Source organism: Lathyrus oleraceus, chromosome 4 (assembly GCF_024323335.1).
Source record: "Lathyrus oleraceus cultivar Zhongwan6 chromosome 4, CAAS_Psat_ZW6_1.0, whole genome shotgun sequence".
In the NCBI taxonomy this organism is placed as follows: Eukaryota; Viridiplantae; Streptophyta; class Magnoliopsida; order Fabales; family Fabaceae; genus Lathyrus; species Lathyrus oleraceus.
In genome coordinates this window covers 110,442,363-110,465,857 of record NC_066582.1, presented here as the reverse complement: position 1 = coordinate 110,465,857, position 23,495 = coordinate 110,442,363, and the positions used below count along the sequence as shown (strand labels likewise).

Genomic DNA, 23,495 nt, shown 5'->3' with positions numbered 1-23,495 from the left:
TAGATCAATAGTGAAAAAACATTTTAAAAATTAATAAAAAAATATTTTTATGTTAAAAAAAGTAAAAGAAAGTCAAGAAAAATATTAATTGTATTAAATAAAATTAAAGTTGTGGTTATGGTGGAAAAAATAATTATAAAGAAACAAAGAAAGAAAAAACAAAATAAAAATTTAGAAAAGAGAAAAATCATTCAACGGTTACGTCACTCGTTTTAAGTACTCAACTGTAAACAAGGTGTCAATTCCCAAACAACGGTTATCTCACTAGTTTTAAACCACTGGTTTTAAGCTACAATAATCCATATGTATATACTTTGTTATATCATTTTATTTCAAAGTTGTTGATTTATAAATATCAACAATTTGTTTATATAAATAAATGTTGCTGACATGGATTGAACCTTAAATAAACAGTTTATACTCATTTAACTCAAATAGCACATACCAGTTGAGTTATCCCACTCACCCATACTATTTTTTTATTTTTTATTTTTATGATGTATAGTAAAATTATTATATGAATTTTTTATATTATTTTCTCTCCTATAAATAAACACAATGTTGCCACAAACACCACAGGCTCTTTTAAAAATGCCCAACACCCAGAGGTTCTCCACTCACACAAAATGAAGAAGTCCGTAGAGAAAGAAAGGTGAAAGAAAACTGAAAGTGTTTTAAATTCGTAATTTTTTTTATCTTTTTCTTATCTCTCACTAATTTTTTTTTACTTTCCTCCTATAATTTTAGGAAAAATTAAATGAAATAGAAAAAAGCATAGGAGATTCATAACCGTGAAAATTATATGTGTTTTTCGTTTTTGATGTAGTGTTTTCGTTTATGAATTTAGGTATGCATGTCGTCCAACACTACTATAATTTTATGAGTGTGGGGAGAGAGACATTAAAAATTATGAATAAATAGTAAGGGTAATCAAGATAATAATATAAAAAGGGAGTGAAAGATCTGTAGAGAAAACACGGCAGAGGATCCAAATCTCATTATTTGATCGAACTTTGTTTATCTAATTCGTTCTTTTAATTTTTTTTCTTATTTGAACTTTTAGTATGGATTGCGTATGAGTATTTAATTTAGAAAAATATTTTTTTTAGGGCATTGTAGCTCGTTTCTTATTGTTATTTTTATTTTGATTATTGTTTTTGGATGAGCTAGTATTTCTAATTAGATGTTCGTATCAACTTCTATGATCTATTGGCGAATGTGTGTGATTTGTATGCACAGTGATCCCTATATTTATTAAAAATATATAAAAGTGTAATAATTTCAACTATATTTTGTTGATTCTCAGGGATATGTCAATAAAGTCAAGTGAAGTTACAGATGATCTCGAGGAAAGGGGAAAATCAAAAAATATGGAAAATCATGCAGGTGTATCAAGTTTTCTTATTCGCCAGCTTGGTCGTGATATGTCAATCAATTGTCTTGTTCGATTGTCAAGGTCTGATTATGGCTCAGTTGCTGCGTTGAACCAAATTTTTTGATCAGTCATTAAGACAGGAAAATTGTATCAACTGAGACGAAAAATGGCATAGTTGAACATTGGGTTTACTTTTCTTGTGACATCTCTACATGGGAGGCCTTTGATCTAAATCGCAATCGATTGATGCAATTTCCTAGAATGACTTGCAATACATGTTTTATGCATTCAGACAAGGAGTCATTAGCTGTTGGTACCGAGCTTCTTGTTTTTGGAAGGGAAATAAATGGTCCTGCCATTTATAAATATAGTATCTTAACTAATTCATGGTTAAAGGGAGAGAAAATGAATAATTCTAAATGCTTGTTTTGACCTGCGAGTTTAGGAGAAATTGCAATATTAGTTGGTGGTTATGATAAAGATGGAAAAATCATGAGCTCTTCTGAGCTTTATAACTCAGATATTGGAACATAGGAGATTCTTCCAGACATGAACATAGCAAAAAAAAGAGTTATGTTGTGTTTATAGATGGAAAATTCTACGTCCTTGGTGGAATTGGAGTTGATAAAACAACACAGCTAGCATGTGGTGAAGAGTTTGATCTGAAGACAAGAGAATGGCGTATAGTACCTAATATGTGCCCTCCGCAAAATGAAGGAGATGGTGTGAATGGTGAGGCACCTCATTTGATTGCAGTTGTAAAAAATATATTATATGTTGCTGATTATGCGCGACAAGAAGTAAAAAGATATGTTAAGGATAAAAATTCATGGGTCACTATTGGAAGCCTTCCTGAGAGAGCAACCTCATTAAATGGATGGGGAATGGCTTTTAGATCATATGAAGATAAGCTAGTTGTTATTGGAGGTTCTAGTTTTCATGGTGGAATGGTAACAGAAGTTAATGCTTGGACAATAGATGATGATGAAGATGCTCCTCATTGGAATTTGCTTGCCATAATTCAATCAGGGAGCTTCGTGTATAATTGTGATGTCATGGGATGTTGAATTTCTTGTTGCAGAGTATCTAAATAAAATTAATAATCTTAAATTTTTAATTAGATGGATTTTGATATGTAGAATAACTATTTTCTTTCTTTATGGGGAAATTTCATATCATTTGAAAACCATCAATAAAATTTCAAGAGTTTTAAATTGCATTGAAGTTTTATTATTTTATTTTGTTCATTAGAATAAGTTTTTGTTTTTGAAACATTATATATGCGTAGATGAATAATTTGAGATCATGTTACATATTAGGTTTTAATGTTTGCTTCCAATACTTTAATTGAAGCAATGCATAATCTTAATTAATCTTAATTTCATTTTATTTACTTTTGATTTACCATTTTATTATTTGTATTTATCAAAAACTAATTTTTTATTTAGAATTCATAGAGAGATAGTGGTGATACTTTCTTATTTGTGTCTTTAATTTTTTTTCTTAATTGTACACACTCACAACTTAATTATACTATTATAAATATTCTAAATTAAGTTGACAAGAAATATTTTAATTACTTATAATTGTTCAAATAAGTTTTTTTAAAATTTTTATGCCAAAATTAAGATATTATTATTTTAAGTTGTAGAAAGTCTAGAAGGATATTATTTTATTCAAAATATGAGAATAAAAAGTTTTCAAGTAGGAATAATTTATTTGTCCATATATTAACAAAATAAAATTTTTTAAAAACAAATAGAATTACCGCAATTAACCCATGTATTTAAAATTTTAAATTAAATTCTATATATCAATTAATTACTAATCTCCAAATAAATATACAAATATTTGAATACTAGAATCTTATCGTGGTGTTGGATTTTAAAAAAAAAAATCAAAATCCACATAGTACATGTTCTCATGCAAAGAATGGTGTAGAAAAAAGCATGAACATTATTATTTTTATATCTCTACATAAAAAAATCATTGTCATTGAAACTTTATCAATTGTAATGATTCAGGGATTTGATTTTTGAAATGTGTTTAGGTAGGTACCAGGTTCTTGATGTTAGTTTCAGGATGTTGTTTATGATCTCTAACCATATAGATTTCAGTGGGAGCCACACAAAATCTTGGGTGGGTGGTTGAGTTTAATAATTTTGAGGGGGTAAGAGAGTCTTATTGGGCCTGACAATGATATGTCATTCAATAGTTTGATATGTCTGAAACATCAATAGTATGGTTATCTTTATAGGAAACACCACATGTAGAGAAAGAGGGAACTTGAATATATGATCCTCTTGGAATCGTGATCAAGGTAACTTGTTGGAAAAATAATATTCACAAAGGAATTTCGAGAAGAATACTTTGACGTGCATGGGAATATAGTGGTGCACAAAGTTGAATACTTTGACAAATCTTAAGTGTTGGGTTGGTCCTTCTGTGATTCCTTTCAGCTTTGTTGACCAATATATTTTTTTTGCGCTCACTAGCAGTATTTTAGGGTGATTGCCTTATGGTGGTGGGTTTTTTTCTTTGCATTCTGTAGTTATTTTAATTTTTCAATTTTTGGTTTACCGCTGCTTTCTGCTATATATATTTCCTGTGAGCTTAAGTATTACTTTTGTTCTTGTATCTCATTGTTATTATTATTATTATTATTATTATTACTATTATTTATATATTTGGTTATTTTCCATTAAAAATAGTGGTACTTGTCTACAAATCTATGTAAAATAAAATATTATTGTTCAACTTAAGAAATGTGAATGTACAACCAAACTATTTGAAAAAGAAATTGTTGGCTAGTGGTTGTGATCATGATGGAAATATCGTGAGCTCTTCGAAGCTTTATAACTCAGATACAAAATTAAAAGAAATACTTCCAGACATTAACGTAGGAAAAAAAATATTTCTAGTGTATTTATGGATGAAAAACACTATGTCCTTAGTGGGTTTGGAGTTGACAAAACAACATAGCTAACATGCAGTTAAGAGTTTGATCAGAGGAAATACTTTTTATTCATCACTTCTGTCTTTTTATTTGGACTTTCTTTTATACGTGATATATCATACTTCTTGGTGGTAGTATACTTTTTGGGCTTCAAAATAGACTTTTTCTTCTCAATTGACCTCTTGGACCTTTTATGAGTCCTTTTAAAGGTCTCAACTTCTACAGCAGCAGGAATAACATCTTCAACATTGTTAATGACATTGACATTGACACTAGGACTTGCATTATTTTGATCTCCATAACTTACATAGTCTTCAGTCTCGACAAGACCTTAAGGGATGTCAGTGACATCATTCTCCACATCAATTTGATCTTTAGCAACATTTAGAGAATCAACCTCCAAAATGTTTTATGTATTGTTATTAATATTAGTAGGGGCATTCTTACTATTTGTCACATCACCTTATTGGTGACACCCACAATGTCACTGAAATCTTTACTCATATATTTAATATATTCCTTTCTTTCTTCAACTTCAACAACAACTTGGTTGTCTTCTTCCTTACGTTCATTTCTTTCTTCAGCATCCTCAATAAATTCTTCAGACATGTTCTCATCAACATCATATTCAAACACTTTTGCATCAATTTGAGGAATGTCATCCTCATTGTTGCTAAAAATATTACAAACATCTTCACCATCATACTGAATTGGATTCAGTCTCCTCATCCCTTGATTTTTCTTCTTCTATCACAACCTCAGACATATTTTTTTACATCACAAGCAAACATTCTTACAAATGGCATTCTGGTCAACTTCAACATTAGCTTCATTTAGGGGTTTATTTGGACGAGTACCTCCACTTAGGATTTTATCGATAATATTCTCACTAGGTGGATTGTCACATGTATTGAGGGTTTCTATAGTCTGAGTTATATTATAGACTCTTCATGCCCAATTTAGTTGGTTTCAACACTAGGTTGTGTGACTATAGGAACATCCTTAGCGGTAGAAAATTTGAAGGTTCAGTAGATTTAGAGGTCTTAGCTCCATCTTTGTTAGAGAGAACAACTCTAAGAAGAACGACATCCAAAGGAACATCTAATGGATGGCTTGTGACTTTTGCTTGTGGATGAATAGACTCTTATGTGATTTTGGGTTACTTTGTTGTAGGGATAGATTTTGAATCTTTGCAAGTAAAACCAGTCATTATTAGAGAAAATCGATTACTCAACTTTTTAAGTTTCTTCATTTTGAACTCCTTAAGCCTTTTGATGGGGGAAAGACCTCCAGAAAGACCATCAATTGACTCCTTTAACATCATCTTAACCTTCTTCACCATTTTATTTTCTTCACCAGACGTGTTGGTTCCTCTTATTGTACCAACCATTTTTGGAGAAAAGTAAGGACGAAATTGAACAACTTGGGAGAGAGAGAGAGGAGAGATAACATTTAAATCAAATCTCAAAATAAACTGGTTTTATTAAGCTATTGATAGATTTAACTCGCAAAGCAAGAGTCGCCACCACGCTTTTATTATTTCTAGAGGAAAAGGGAAAAAGTACGAACAAAACTAATAAAAAGAGAACAAGGGTCCAGAGGTTAGTTATGCAAAGGGAAGATATTAGCACCCTAAACATCAATGATACTCCATGGGAACCTCTTTGAAAATATGTATGTTTTGGTTTGAAAAAAAAGTGTTATGTGTTGAAAGATTGGAGGATGGGAAAAGAAGCATTTTTATTATGACTTGGTGTTTGCCAAGACTTTTGAAGTCTCATGCCTACGTACAAACAAAGTGCAATGAAGGATCAAAACCTCGTAGTTCGTGGTAAAAATAACAAAAGGAGTTTGTTTTGATTCATTTTTATGGAAAGAGACATTTTGTCATTTTAAGGAGAATACTCAGCAAGTCACCCACAAGTATGGGAACTTTGTATCATCATGAGAATGGCTTCAACTTGGATAAGGATCAACAAGTATGCCATTAGCTCCCACATATGGAAAAGAATTATCATCAATACTATGGAGATAGGAGAATTATAACTCAACTATGGAAATGACTCATGTCTAATGCCTTTAGAAAAAGTTTTAAAAGAGAAGCTGCACAAAGGGCACAAAATGGTTTGAATGATTATGCCTTTTTTAGTCCTTTTTTTTAAAATTGGTCTAAATATGCTTAAGATGGATTAAAATTTATTAAGAAAAATGTTTTGAAAATCACTTGACAAAAGTCAAGGTTTATTGAGAATGATGTTCAAGTTATAAATCAAGAAGATTTTTAAAAAGAGGGAGAAGATTTGAAAATTAAAGAAGGGGGGATAGAAGAAGCAGAGACTATCCTAAAGCAGTAAAGTAAAAGCTAAAGAAGAAAGATATAAACAAGAGATAGCAAGCTTTATGACATTAGTAAAGCAATAATTTCCCTCCTTTGGATTAATCCTTAAGCAAGCAAAATAAGCAAATGGTATCCATGTGTCAGATGAGACCAAAGTAACCAAGCCAACTCTTCACAGAGAAGTCCAAAGTCAAAGGCATCAGATGGATTCCAAGGTCTCGGGTCATCAGTCAAAAAGCAACGGTCAAGATCCTAATTCTAAGTCTATAACTCCACAAAGATGTCAAGGATAGTAACCACAAGTTCATTAATTAAGATAAACAAGTTCCTCTTTTTTTAGGTTTTCTTAGCAATGACATAAAGAATGGTCCAAGTGGGCCAAGAACAAAATGACATAATCATAATTAATATGGTATGAAATGATAAATATAAAGTATAAAGTAAATGACATAAAATAAAGGCATAAAGTAAATGACATTGAATAGAGGCATAAAGTAAATGACATTGAAATAAAAAGTTAATACAAGTGAAGATTTAGTGAAAGATGTTAGTAAAGATGAAAAGATGTTTTTGGTCACTTTTTGGAGAACACTCAACTATCCACTCACAAGCATGGAAATATGAACCTACACATCATTTATGAGAAGGGCTCCAACTTGGATAAGGATCAACAAGTATGCCACTAGCTCTCACAAATGGAAAATGAGAAACAATTTTCACACAATACCATGAGGAATATAAGACTTACAATCTTAATTATAAAAATGTCATTGCCTTTGGGACAAATTTAGCACTATATTAAGCAATCGTAATTGGACTTATGTAGAAGTCACAACTATCTGGGGCCGGTTAATAATAATATGTGTGTTAATACATGCTAGAGAAATGATATGTAAATCATCCTCTTAAAGCTATGCCACACAAGAAAAAAAAGGGGATGATCAAGCACAAAGGCTAGAAGGATGGTTCATTACTTCAATCCCTATTTCACGCTTCTTAGGACAAACTTATGCATCAATCCAAAGTACCTTAAATGGTCAAGGATCACTTATAAGGTATATTTGAAAGTATGAAAGTTCATCAAGCACCAACCCACACATCATGAACAAGATGGACATAAATCCATCCAGTAGATCAAAGGGAAAAGAAAGGGATGAAGAAGAAAGGGGATAATAGAGGTCACACCCAAATTGAATCACAAATTTGATTAAGTCATCATCAAAATCAATCATCCATTTTGGTGGATTAGGGTTTGCACCCCATCAACACCCAAGATCCATTGAGTTTGATGAGACTTGAAGTCAAAATCATCATGATCCAAGGCTAACAAAAATCCACAAGGTTAAAAAAAATTAAAAATGTCATTAAATGAAATAAAAATGTATTAAAGGTATTTTTAAATTATTTTTAAAATGGAAATAAAAAGGAAAATCCACAAAATCCTTCAAAACACCAAATAAATGGTCAAGAAAATTATGGAAGGTTGGAAATAAAATGAGAAACATATATTAAAATTTTCAGAATTTTAGAATGCAGAAAAGTATTTTTAAACTAATTAAAACAAAGGAGAAAAGAGAAAATTCATGAAAAATAGAAAATCAATGAAATAAAATGTGGAAAAATAAAAATCAAATGAAGAAAAATAAAAGAGAACTTTGGAAATTATTTTGGGATTTTTTGGATAAAAAATGAAATTACTATGAATTTTTAAAGAAAAAGCAATTTAAAATAATAAAAGAAAAAGAATTAAAATCAGAAAAAACCAGGAGAATTGGATCATGCCTCATTAATTGACGTGGCAGATCCAACACTCAAAAACTCAGACCACCTGAGAAATACTCTGGTCGTCTTCTTCGGTGAGTTCTCACCGGAGTTTCATCGTTTGGTAACTTCAAGACACGAAACCACCACCATTGTGATCCTCTTCTCATCCCGAATTCAACCTTATGCCTCAAATTCATTTATGTGAACTAAGAAAAGGGAATTTCAAAGAAGTTTCAGAAACAAGCAAGCCTTGAAAAAATAAATTAAATGATGAACATGATCAATCAATACCAGATAAGTTAGGGGAAAGCATCAGAGAGTGAAGGACTACATTGTGGTAACTTGTTTGAGTTCAAATGGTACTCAAAACTACCTTGTCCAGATGGTGATCAAAAGTTGATGAAGCTCGATCTGGTTAGAACGCTTTAAAATGTCAAAGAGCTTGGGAGTTGTTGCAAAAGTTTCATAGGATTCTGATGGAGCTAATAGAATAAAGAAAATAGATTGAAACAAGCTGAAACTTAAAACACGATAGTTGAATTTTCTAGGAAAACTTCAATTGTAGTAGGGGTTTCTTGGCTCTCCAAATCTTGAAAATGAAGGCAATAGCTTCCTATGTTTATAGGCAATGTAATTGGGTCTAAATACGTGTACAATGATGTTGAATTCGTTAAAAACGTATTTGATCCAAGTGTGTGAAATGTAGGACTTGAAACTCCTCAAAACTTATCCAAATGATGTGTTTTGAGTGTCAATTAACTCCTGGAATTTTGTTAAAACATGTTTCTGAACAAAACACTTGCTAATTTGGCTTGGAATTGAATTTAGTCATGATCAAATTTCGGGCAATGGTGATTTCTTCAGTTTCAAGTCACCATGTTCAACTCAATGGGGCATCCTACTCAAGAGGATTTTTGATCCTATTATTATGTTTTAACATCATGGACAAGATTACAATGTACCAAGAAAGGTTTCATTTGGATGTTTGAGCACAAAGTTATGGTGTGTTGAAGTTGGCATAAAATACTGGTTTCATAACTTAGAAAAATTTGAGTGCTTCATGGCTGAAAATGACCTATAATGTCCCAATGAATTCTATGGCCTTCTAAGCATAATTTAACCTTGGTCCTTGAAGAAAACTTGTGGAGGGTATTTACCAATGGCATAGTACAAAAAGAATCAGCTCCATATGTTGAAAATTGAAGAAGTTATGATCTTTGAAAGTTGGCAAAAAGTCACTTGGAAATATGTCAAATTTCACTAAGTCCACAAATGACCTATAATGTCTCCAAACGTTTGATGATCCTCAAAGCATAATTGACTCTTTTAACCTAAATAGAAGTTGTAGAAGATGTTTAGAATAGTCATATTCAAAAAGGGGCATTCAAAAATGTTGAGAATTGGAGGAGTTGTGATCCTTGGAACCTTGACTTCAAAATGTTGACTTTTAGGTCAAACCACTTAGAACAAGCTTGTGCACTTGGACTTTCCTTGCATTTCAAAGCATGTGGGTGATCTTATGAACTCAAGATAAGGTTTCCTTGATGGCCTATTGATTAAATGGCTCAAATATTAAAGTTACTTGTTGAAGAATGCATGGAAATAAACACATGAACCTTTGACTTTTCTTGAGAAGTAAGCCACCAAACTTTGAGGTGATCTTAACTTGAGGAGCCTTACCTTGCACAATAAACTTAAGAGAAACAAGACATATTTTTGATATTTTAATTAGTGGTTAGATAAACAATATACACAAAATTAAAACATCAAGAGGTGTTTGGTGATCCCTGCAAGAAGCAAACCCAAAGATGAATAAGGGAAAGGCAAAAATGTTACCTTGCTTGTATGCAAAAGATGTAAATGAGATGTGGGATCTTAGGGTTAAAAATTAGGACTTGGCAAAGGGTAGTGTCAGAAAACATTATCTACCCATGTTGTCCTATGATGAATATGAGAGATGAGTCTGAGAATAACACGACTCGTGTTAGAGAACATGGTATGCCCGTGTTGCCCCTGGTGTGATGTATGGGTGAGACGCTTCAGGACAGCATGGCCCGTGCCAATTGACATGGCCCAACCGTGTTGGCCTCGAGATTTGTGGTTGGGAGGACTTCCTTTTTGAACTTTCTTGATTTTTCCGCTTCAGGTTAGTTAGACATTCCCTTATTACATGGAATTAGAATCATTGCATGTCCTTATGTAACTTAGATCACGAACAAAAAATAAGGGCAAGGTAATAAAGTCTGGAAAGTTTATGGAAATGAAATGAATAGTACTCATACGTGAAATTAGTTCTGATTGGCTTTCGATCAAATCCCCATGTACTAGATAAACAATAAAGACATTGTAAGGACACAAACCATATAAACATAGACCAAACTTTTCCCTCATTAGATGCCATTGAGACTATGGTTTTGTTCCTAAATCATCACAAATCATACAAAGCTAATTAAGGGTTTATTTGTTATTTACAACATATGATTAAACTAGTTGCTTTATTTGCATATGATTCTACACACAAATGTTTTTTTATTTATTTTTTCTCCCTTTTTTGGGTTCGATGTTGGGGTTCAACCACCGTTAAATTGAGTAATCGGGTAAGGGTTGTCTAACTTAATAGGTGAAGTTTGTAACACCCCCGTTTTTAAATTAAATTATTTTATTTGAGTTTAAATGCCTTATATTGTTTTAATTGAGTGTTAGAGTGTTTTATTTGGTACTTTTGGGAATTATTGGATTTTTTTTGTAGAATTATTAGATTTTTTATAAGTAAAATTAATAGGGAAATAAAGGAATTTGAGACTTTAGGAGGAAAATATCATTTTAATATTCTTAGTGCAGTGAGGAGAGAATTATCATGATTTGAGGGGGAAGGAATTTAATTAATTAAAATAAATTTAGGGTTTTTAATTGTTTAAATAGAAAAATAGGGAGAGAAAGTGTTGGTACATGAAAAGTTAGCAATAGAGTTGGGAAACTCTAGCAAAGCGATACTAGAGCCTCATAGCTTTGGATTCAAGATTTTTGCTACAAATTTGAGGTAAGGGGAATTATTCATCTATAGGTGTATTATGCATAAAGGATAGAGAAAGATCTTAACCTTCTTCCTTGTTATTTTTCCTTTCCTCCATTGATGAGGTTTTAGCCCTTGAGATGGTTGTACAAACATTTCTAGATCATATTGTTATGATATTGTTTTTATATTGTGTTAATTACTAATTTTAGTGTGATCTGATATGTGAAATTATGGGTTATGTTGTTCTTCTTTATGTGTTTTTGAGATGATTGACATAATGATGATTTTGTGATAAATCGATGTTAATATGATTAATTTGTGTAGTATGATGTGTTAAATGTTATGTAATTGATGTATGATATTGAATTCATGGTGTGAAATACTTGGACATGTTAGAATATGATTGAATATGGTTTGGAATGGTTAAAGGTTGAGTAAGATGAATTTAGAAGCGAGATTTTTTGGGAAAATTCCAGGTGACAGTCGATCGGTCCTCTGCTACAATCAATTGGTTCCCTACTTCGAGTGAAAAATGTTATACAAAATGCTCAGTACAACCAATTGGTTCCCTCAGACAATCTATTGGTTCCCATTTTTTCCGCCATGACTTGAGTTTCATGCCTCCGATTGAGGTGTGGTTGGAAGCGTTTGGAAGCTGACGTGTAGTAATACCTCATAGTAATAATGCTTTAGAGGTTAAATGTGTGTATGAGGATGTGAGCAAGAAGTTTAAATGCATAAATTGAGTGATGTGATTCAAACGTTTGTGGGTAGTTTATAACTTGGACAATAGTTTTATGACTTTGATGAATCATTGAGTTGAGTTTGTTATTGATATACCTCGAAAAATGAGAACACGACGCTCGCGAAGCACAATCGCACGCTCATGGGATGGACTTAACAGAGTCACCACCAAACTTTATTTATTTCCAAAAAGGGAAAAGGGAAATATCGATAAAACTAAAAAAAGAACGACTAACATTATGGTCATTGCAACCAAATCAGGTTTCGGGAGTCGATAACGCAAGGGGGAGGTATTAGCACCCCTCACGTCCGTTGTACTCAACGGGAACCATTTGTGCGCATTAGTGTTAGCTTAGAAATGTGAGGCTTTTTGAGTTATTAAAAGGGAAAAGAATAGGACAAAAGGTTTATTTTTTATTATGGTGAAAAAAAATAAAAGAGAAAATGTTTTTGGATTTTTTATCAATGTGTCTAACAAGATTTAAGAATCATGCTCCTACGTATCTCTGGGTGCAATAGAGAACTCAAGACTTACGTAGTTCTGGATAGAAAATGTTTCTTTGTTTGTTGATTTTAGCGTAAGCTACTTTGTGTCAATCGATGAAAAAACGTTGTTTTCTACCTAAAACAAGTGGAGAAGGGAACGTTTGCATCACGGCTAAATGGATTTACAAATCAACATTCTCAGGCAACGTCACTAGCTTACTCACACGTTCAAGTGGACAAAACATTGTTTTTGCATTGTCTCGAGACAAAATATCTTTCGTTTAAGAAAAGGGTTTGAGGATTAATCACGCGACGTATACAAAAGAGTTTAATTGGTTTGAAGTATTTTTGGATGATGAGAGAGTTCGGAAGGGTGAGAACTACATCTCATTTCCTCACACTCGGGAGCTCATGGACTACACCCCGTTCCTTTTTGATATTATTTGTGAAAGAGTTTTGATATTTTTAGATGTATTAAAGTTTTGATTGAGAAAAGGCACACGATGATAGTCGAGGTTCATCAAACATTGTTGAATTGATTTGAGGATGATGCGTGTTTAGATTGGAGAGAACTACATCTCGGATCCCAACTCTAAGGAGCTCGTGGAATACACCCCGTTCATTTCATCCAATTTATTGAAAAGTGTTAAATAGTGGTTAAGTGTTTTTGAGTTTTCATTAGGAAAATGGCTTGACGTTGGATCAAGCTTTTGATTAACGATTGCAAAACAGTTTGACCAAAATGGTTGAAGATGAAAAGGTTTGAGAAATTGGGAATGGTGGAAATGGATTGGAAAGAAGGGTTTTAAATGGTTTGGTCTTTAAGAAAAATACTCGACGTTGGATCGAGCTTTTATTTTTGTTCTTTTTGAAAAAAAGGGTTGATTCTACTCTTGTGTTAGAAATTACCTAAATAATAAGCAAACAAAAATAAAGCGATAAAATTATTACACGTCATGGGAGTGAGGGTACATTTTCTCGAATGAGGGTATGAGATAATGAAATGATTAAAGCAAAACCCAATCAAGCAAATGCAAAAAAATAAGTGTACATGAACAAGAAGGGTCTCATTGTAAGAAGGCCCAAGAGTAATCACAAAAGATAAGAGATAGTGACACACACGTCATGCGCACAACACACATTCATCTTAATTAAATCGAAAGAAGTAAAACAAAAATGAAACATGCACGAATCAAGATCATGATGCAAGGATATAAATCAATGTCACATAACGCAAAGATGTGCAAAGCTATCGAAAGTAGAGTTCAAGTTTGATTTAAACGTAATGAAGTTGGATCGTTGTGCGTTATCATGAATCAAAATAAACACTAACGTAGAACGTATCATTGCAAGATGTCATGGAATGAACTCATACACTCCATAAATGAAATCGTAAAGTGAGGCTTAATTCACACAATGGCAAAGCAAAAAAAAAACATTATCAAATTGTGATTGAGTAAACCTCTCAAATGTTCGCGAGATTTTGAGTCTATTAGAATAACTAACTGCAAGTACAGTCTATCGCATAGTTTCAAAAGATATCGATCCCACGGAGAACAATAGTCAAATTTATCGTTTCTAATTGTTACTGTATTTATCTAAGGCGAATGAATTAAGAATGGAACAAGAAAATGATAAACTTTAATAAATTAGAGCAAGTAATACTAGAATGTGGTTTACATCAATTAATAGTACTCTTGATAGCCTCTAATAGGACTACTGTATAGGGCAATTTTTTTTAATTTAAAAAGAATTTAATTAAACAGGAACTGTCGCTTTCGTGTATTCAAAACCAAATTTTACTCTTTAATTTATACCGTCCATTGTCACATATGACCGACGCTAATTGCGTCAAAGTAGTAAATCCTATTTTAAGGAATTAAATTCTTTACTTAGTTGAAAAGTGATTTTGATTGGTAAATTTAAATAAAAAGGGTCCCTAGCTTCTGCTCAGGTGACCGGGTCCTAACCCTATAGGCGCGCGCATTCACAAACAGTTTTAAAACCTTCTTCTAGAAATATTAAACCTCCTAAGTAATTAATAAAGTTCTTTCGCGGTATTTACTAACCAAAAATAACCAATTTTAATCTTTAGTGTCAGTCGGCTTTCGATCTTATCTGACGTTATCACTATCCTATGTTCGTAGTAGCGGATTTGATTAATTCAGGAAAAATTGCGCTAAAACCAAAACAACCCAAAATTGTAATCCTAAAGAAATAACGGACAGAGTTCCGTCAAATGATCGGTCCTCACATTCTAGTACGAATAAATTAGCTAGACATGATTACGGTAGGTAAAAAGGAATTTGGTTTACATTAGGAATTAAACATAACGACGATTTTGAACAAAGCGATTTAAAGGAAAAGGCGAGGAAATAAAATGCGATAAATAAAGTAAGGGAAAATAAAGAAAAGACAGATAAAGCAATTAAGCGTAAATAAAGCTGAATAAAATAAGAACTTGCTCCAATGGGAGACTTGAATCTGATAAAATGCGGGTAGACGGAAATAAACTTCGACGGAATGTAAATGCGGAAAGATAAATAACTTCAAAATAAAAGTGCTCCAAGCTTGATACACGAACAAAATGCAATAACCTTTTGATGTAAGGGGGTTAAAGCTCTGATGATACTGAATTTATGGCTTATGTTGGTACTAAGCTTGGATGTCTTGGAAAGCTAAATAAATCACTATTTATAATGATCCTAAACCCTAAAATGTCAAGTGAAAACTTCTCAAATCGTGGGAGAAAATATAGGGAAACATGGGAAGAGTGGAAGACCAAGCAATGCCCTTTTCAAATTGCAGCGCAAAACCAAAGGATGGTGAACGTCATCCCCTGCATGGAGAATGCCATCCTAGTAACATGGGCGTGAGCAAGTCTTATGACCATTGAAACATGGGACACATCATTCTCCTGGTGGCTACCTCTATGACGAACACCATGTGGGTAGCCTTGAGTGCAAATTTCCATTTTTTCACCATTTTGCATCTGACTTGTTTCCTTTCTTCCCATATGGTCCCAATATGGTTAAATACATGAAATATAGACAAAGTACCCACATAATACAAGAAATGGAGATAAAATGATTACAAAACATGTATAAAAACGAGTCAAAATAATGGTGTAATTTGGTGTTATCAAACTCTCTCACACTTTAACCTTTGCTTATCCTCAAGCAAATAAGCATATGAAGAAAACAATGGTTCTCTTTTAACTATTCTAGGCTAAGGACTCTAATTCTCTCAAGGCCATATTGATAGGTACTAGCCCAAAAAGTAAGAGTATCGTAACAACACATTCGAAACTTGCGGTCATAAGTCTCCTTCCTATACAAACCAATTCGCATCATGTCATTATGCCCAGGCCTAACTTACTCATCCCATTTTTCATCCCTTTTTCATTCAGGCGTAATCACATTAAGCCCGTTATCTATTTACATATGGCATCAGGCCTGTTAGTGACCCTGATCCATATTATGCTAAAAATTCTGGTGAATATACAATATTCTTAGTGGTTTCACAGTCTTTAGGCTAAGTGACCAGGTGAGGGTCACCTAACTTAGAAGGCGGATTCCTGTTTTCTTAATTTTCCAGATTTTTTCTTTTTCTTTTCTTTTTTTCTTTAAAATTGGATAATTCACCTATTTGCATCAGTACGCTTACTCGATGGTAATTCAGATGGTGTTGACTATTAGGATAAACTACTCAGAGACTTATTTAGGGGCAAGATTTCAAGGTCATGGCATAATAAGTATCCAAATCGATCTTTATAATTAGGAGACTTACGATGTTGAGACCATACTGATCTTTTGGGGGTTTTCCCAAGTCTCTATAACTTATTCATAACTTGTCTAATAGCCTAAAATTTTCAATTTTTTTTAATTATGGCTCGTAAAATGGGAGAATTAATAAACAGCAGAAAAACCACGCATAAAGACTCGACAACAAATGAATGACACAATAAACAACCTAAACTAAAAACAACAAATAGAAAGAGAAAGTAAATAAAAAATGAAAATAGCAAAATGAAAACGGTAAAATTCCTCTCCCACACTTTAGCCGAACATTATCCTCAATGTTTCGATAAAGGCAAGAGAAAGGAACGAAAAAACCTGGAAGAGATGCTACTGATGGCCCCTACTTCCCTCTCCTGGCTGGTCGGGATGTTGGGGATAACGGCTTTAGCTCCGATGACGTGAACCCTAGGAGATCTGGAGCTACTGGACTCGGGCTGAGAGTGAGGCGTTGGACACCTGTAGACTCTGGAGGTTCCCTATTATAGACGCCTGTAGACTCTGGAGGTTCCCTATTATGGACGCCTGGTTTGCGTGCACAAGAGCAAAGTTGTGTGCATGTGTAGCTTGCAGACACATTTATTGTGCAACCATCGTGACTCTGGCATCCGCCACTGATCTGAGGGTGCGGTTTGTCTGGAATTGTGATTCCCGCATGAACTCCATCATATCCTGTTATTGTTCATACATGGCATTAAACAAATCATCACGCTCTTCCTCACATGCCATCTGATCCCGATACATGTCCTTAGTGCAAGTAAAACTAGAAGAGGTACTTGGAAAAGGGTTGGCATAACCAGGTGCAGTGTGTGTAGGTGGTCGAGGGGAATCATGAACGGGATACACGTGTCTCCATTCATACTCATCATCTATCACATCATACTCAGTATTGATATTCTAAGGAATGTTCATCGACATCAGGCCGATATAAGGTGGGGCATGTAAATCAAAAGTCCAGTTGGCACTTTGACGTACATCTATAGGGGCGGGCCATGGCAAAACAATACTTCTACTCTCATGATTTCTAACCATGAGATGGTATCCTTCTTCCTTCCTTACCTTGTAGAGCCTCATATGCCTTTAAAAAGTGAGGTTCAAAGTACGAGGCAGTAAGGGTTCTAGCGTAGCTAGCCCAGTATCAAGCCCTAGAGCACAGGCGATGGAGGTAATCAATCCTCCAAAATAAATGGTCCATTTCTTCTTCATAACAACACACATGTGGGTCATCATGAAAAGCACCGAATTCAGTTGTCGCTGAGTCAGAGCTGCCTACAGGTAGAGAAATTCTTTGGCATTTAATTTGTTAGAATTATCTCAGCCAAATATAGTATCCGCCAACAGTTATCGGAAAATACATATGGCCAGGTTATGGATGTCAGACGCTATATTTCCCTCAAAGGAATCAGTGGTGAGACCTGTTAGATCTCTCCACAACTGGAATTCCTCAATGGCCCAAGTAGTGTATAATGGTGTCGCACATAAAACACCCTCCCTGTGGGGAAATCCCAACAAACCTGCAAGTTGGTCAGTAGTAAATTCATATTCCACATTGGACATGCAGGACCTTACCGTGCCCACGGTACTCGCAGTGTTTGGTCTAAAAGTGTACATGAGGGAACTCAAAAAATCCCTAGTCAGAGTCTCATATGTGTTGTCTCGATGGTTAAACATATGATGCAGATTTAAATTCTCTAATAGATCGTACACACAATTGTAAATGCCTAAATTATATAAGCAGTTATATTCGATATACTTGTGTCATACCCTAATTTTCAACCCTAAGATGCCACCATAATTTGTATCATTTGCATGACATCTAGCATTTTTACACTACTAACCTATTGAAAATACAAAAAAGATTTTTTTACTTTGTTTGTCTTAAGCTAGGGTTTTGCACCAAGAGCTTTCAAAGATTGATCAATCAAGACTTGGCATGAGTTTTAAAATTTCAAACTCCTCATTCATACCAAGTAATCAAGTGACTTCCATCAATAAGAATCGATTTCAAGATCATTCCATCTCATGTTCATCAAGCCACAATTCATCTAACATTCAAAACTAGGGTTTTGGTCAAAGTCAGCTTGATGTTGGCTCTTTGACCAAAGCATGATTCTATGGCTTGAGGCATGATCCAAGGTATTAAAATATGTACTCATAACCCACTCATACAATTCATATGGCTCAAGAGGTTAGGTCCATAAGCAGATGAAAGTTTGAACACAACTGATGAAAAAGTCAACAAATGCTTAAAGTCAAAGTTTGACTTTTAAGATTTTTGGTCAACTATCGACTTTTCAAGTCAAGGATTATGAAAATATGATCATTGAAGTCATTTGATCAAGTTTAGTCAAGAAAATCAAGGTTACTTGCAAAAAGGGCAAAGATGGAGAATTTGAAGTTTTTACTAAGTCCCTAAAAAACATGTCCAAGTACCCAACTCTCCAAGGCCATAACTTATGATCCAAGCCACCATTTTCTTTGCTCCAACAATCAGATTAAAGACCTTGCTTCATACTTCAACTTTTTCCTAGGTGATAAAACCTCAAAAAATTCACGAATAAGGAGATATGGGGTCATGAAGTGGATGATTCATTTGTTTGTCAAGTGGTAAAACACTAAATGAAATTTTCAGCATGCTGACCTAGTCAAGTGACCAACTTTATGCCAGTTTTTCACCCAGATCCCAATTGATTCAAGAAAAGTGATCAACATGAAAGTTGTAGATCATGATTCCATCTTTCCAAAATGTCCAAGATGAATAAATTCCCATGCTCTAGCTAAGAGAATCGAATTTGGGAAGACAACCTCATGGAATGGTTCATAAGTCAAATTCTAAGCCAAAGTACACTACAAATCCAAAAAAATCCCCAAGTACATGTACTCCTTGCTTCTAAATCTCACTCTAATCAGAAGATCACACACACTTTTGAGCCATTATTCAAGCAACCAAGCCATTAAACAATGAATCATGCCATTTTTGGCATAAAGGTTACACTTCCATTTGTGTAAAGTGGCTTTAACCCAACATTAAGTACCATTGAGCTCCCAAATGGTTTTGGCTTTGATACATACCAACTCTAAACATCAAGTCCACTCCTACACTTCAGACAAAGCTCAATAAAAGACTCCAAGCCCCCCATGCTTTTGCCATGCTTCCTACTTGGTGTTTTGTGCAAGAACCAACCAAGCAAGCAAACCAGTACACGTCTTAATTATTTTATGATATTTGAGGCTTCTTGAATCCTAAAGGATCCCTATAAATAGAGGACAAAGAATAATCTATCCATACACCAAGCTTTCTAAGAAAAACTCCATTCTTGAGAGCTTTTCAACCTTAACCTCCATTTTCTCATTTGGCTTGTGCATTATGCAAACCAAAGGTTCCAATCATCTTCTGGGAACTCATAAGCATTATGAGAGCCATCAAACAGTAGCTGGAAGTAGTGTTGAAGAGGCATTGGACCTTTATCCAATAAGTATATTCTTGCACTTTGAAACTCATCATACATACGTCATTTCATTTTGATTTCTGAAGCAAATATGTAGCATTTATTATGTTAAGAAGGATCATTAGCTTGCATGTCATTTATATTGTTGTTTATGTGAAATTATGTTGCATGAAACCTAAAGTTTCAATTCTGTTTTTTACCTTCGTGCATCTCTATCTTTGAGTATTAGCCAAAACCTATGGTACCATTGTGTTCCTTGCATTTTTCTATACGATTTTGATCTTTATTTCATGAAAAATGGTTGAAAAATGAGAGAGATATGATTGATGAAAGATTGGAAAAATAGTGGGAAAAAGAAAACGAAAATGAGAGAGAGAGAGAGAGAGGTTGAAGATGATGCTGAGTTGGCATTGGAAAAAGTCCATGGAACCCCAAGGACGTGGGTTCGAACCTGGCCAGCATAGCGTTTTTTTTTCTCATTTGTTAAATGTTCATTTTTCTTCATAACTTCAAAAACCCATAACTTCATGATCCCTTAACCTTTTTGGCCCATTCTTTTTGTCATGTGTCCATAAGAATGTCTATTTTATGATGACACCAAAAGAATCCCAAAAATATTATTTATTTCACCACTTTTGATTGGACGGAAAACATGTGTTTTAAGTGTTTTTTAAGGCTCCTAATCGATTCTTTCGGCTTATGTCTTATTTGTTCTCGATGTTGAAAGTTTGTATTATTAAAGCACACTCTTTTAAATGTTGATTTTTATCCTTAACATGTTTGAACTTGATTATTTTCATACAATGTGTCAATTGATTCACCTTGAAAATATGTTTGAATGAATGGTTAGGAGGTGATTAGGTTTCCACTTAAGTTTGGTCTTATCATGAACTTTGATTCAAGTCTAATATTTATTTTGTGAAGACTTATAATGTGATGCATGTTTGACCTAAATTGATTCATGTTATGTTTAGCATATACCAATGAATGCTTTTACCATGTCAAGTATGATTTTGTCTTCACCATCAATATGTTGTGTCTTGTGATGTCATGTGAAACTTCGTCGTGTCTTGTTTATGCTTATCTCAATGCCTAAAAAACCATGTTTAACATTGTCATCCATACCTTGTGATTGTCATTGTACTTAGCCATATTTTGTGCCATAATGTTATTGCATGTTCAATCTGGTTATTATTTATATCCAAGGGAAAAGAATCATGAGATTATTGTCATTTTGCATGTGTGTGTTCATCTGTATTCTATACAACTTTGCTTCCCCTTAATCCAAAAACTTCTAGATACAATCTTAGGTTCCCCTCAATTTGAACCTTAGGATTCTATCTCTCTCTCCTTCTTATAACCATTTTCATAATAAACTTTGACTTAGGTCATTGTTTCTCCTTTTATTTCTTAATCAAATGCTTCAAAACACTTAAGCATATTCAAAGATCTTTTCATAAGACCTAAAAAACACAAACTTAATTCAAACCCTTTTGCCACTTTGGTTTTTCCATGTTTAAAACCTTTTCATAAAAGGATTAGACATGAGTCATCCCTAGTTGAGATTTAAGTCTCCTACCCCATAACATTGTTGAGATTGATATTGATTCTTTTCCATTTGGAAGAGGTATGTGGCATACTTGTTGATTCTATATCCAAGTGAGAGCCCTTCTTTCAATTTGATGCAAAGATCTATCTTCCACATGTTTGTGGTGGTTTAAATGGGAGTTTTCTCCTTAAGATGACAATTTGTCTCGTTCTCATAAAATCAATCCCAACAAATCCCTTCCTACTTTTGAACCCGAACTACGAGGTTTTGATCCTTCACGGGTACGTAGGCATAAGACTCAATGTCTTTCCAAATCATCAAACAATAAAAAATGTTCTTTTTCTCATCTCCCCAATCAAATAGAAAACAATTTTAAACCAAACACATATATTTAAAAGGTTCCCGTAGAGTACTACAGATGATTAGGATGCTAATACCTTCCCTTTTCATAACACACCCCCGTACCTTTAGAATCCCCCCCCCCCCTTTTGCTTAGCTTAAGTTTAATCTTCTATATTTGCATATACATATTGGGTTTATTTTTGAATCTTTTCCCCTTCCCTTGGATAAATTAAAGTTCGGTGGTGATATTTTGATTCATGAGTCAAGTCTAATCAATAGCGTGGTCTCCGATTCTTCACCATGACAACCTGGTAGAGAAAACTTCTCGGGTCATAAATTCTTGATATTTTTGCATTTGTTTGTTGTCGTCTCTTCCCTCACAAAAGATAATTCCTCCTACGACTGCCATTGTTGTGAATAAATTTGGTGAAAATGAGGAATGGGGGTTTTTAAGATTTTTGTGTGAAAATGAGTTCTTAAGGATGGGAATTTGAGTGTGTGTATGGAAATTGAGTGAGTATTTGAGTTATGGGGAGTTATGTGAGTGAATGGGGTTGTAAATGGAGTTTAAGGTAAAAGGTAGTGGGATTGGGAAGAAGAAGGAATATGAAAAATGGGGAGAAAATAGAGGTTTTCACTTATGTCCCGAATTTCACATTCCAGGACCCATGGAGAACCAATAACGCGAAAATACATCGAATATTTGCCTTGATTTACACTCAAAAATCGTACCACTTTCATTTATATTCCGATTATTCTGCAAGTGTTCGAGTTATTTTTGCAGGTATTTCAATTCCCATGTTTAAATGAGCAAAGTATAGAAAAGGAAGGAAAAGAAGAAGAAACAGAAGAGAAAACAACAGAAAGCAAAAAATACAAATCATGTGCATGTGACGACCGTCACAAACCCTGTCACGACCGTCACGCCCTGGGTGTCACGACCGTCACAGGCCCACCACGACCGTCACAAGGCCAAAATCAGCGTATTGAATTTGTCAACAAAAGTGATCCACACGCCCATTTTCTCGTTCCTCAACCCACTTTCCCGTGAATTTCTCACTAACCAAGTCACTCTTATTTCTCTCAACTGCCAAGACCAAATGGAGAATATAAAAGGATGGAAGTTGGAAACCTACGGGCACGCTTGATTTTTCTCCTTGAAGCCAGATTTCAAGATTTTTCTCCCTGAAGCCAGCTTTCAAGCACAACAATTTTGTTTTTCTATTATTTTTCTTCAGCAACATTGTTTTCTTTTACCGCAATTTGTTTACCGTTCCATTCAGAGCTTTGATTTTTCCTTTTCCTTTCCGTTTTTCATTTAGCCAAAGTAGTAGTTTCCTACACTGGGGAACTACTGCAATTTATTTAATTTAGTTTAAGCAATTATTTCGAAGAAGCAGAATCCGTTTTCCAGGTTTTTATTCAATTATTATTGTTATTGCTTTATTATTATAATCATGTTTGCTTTATTGTTAATCTGTTTATGTTCGTCTTTGTTTGCGTTATTTAACATGTCCGGCTAAACTACCGGTATCGGTATGTAAACAATTTAATTAGACGGGATTTAATAATAATCGGTGTAAAAATTCTTTTCCGAAACAATCTTTCTGCCTGTGGTTTTTAATTTAAATTTAATTAACTTTGTCATGAGAGTGAGAAGCTATTTAATACGGTTTTGC

General features: G+C 33.9%; 1 pseudogene; it reads left to right on the top strand.

Annotated features, from left to right (window-relative positions):
• Positions 1-419: 419 nt before the first annotated feature.
• Positions 420-2,594, top strand: LOC127073813 (F-box/kelch-repeat protein At1g74510-like; annotated as a pseudogene).
• Positions 2,595-23,495: the final 20,901 nt, after the last annotated feature.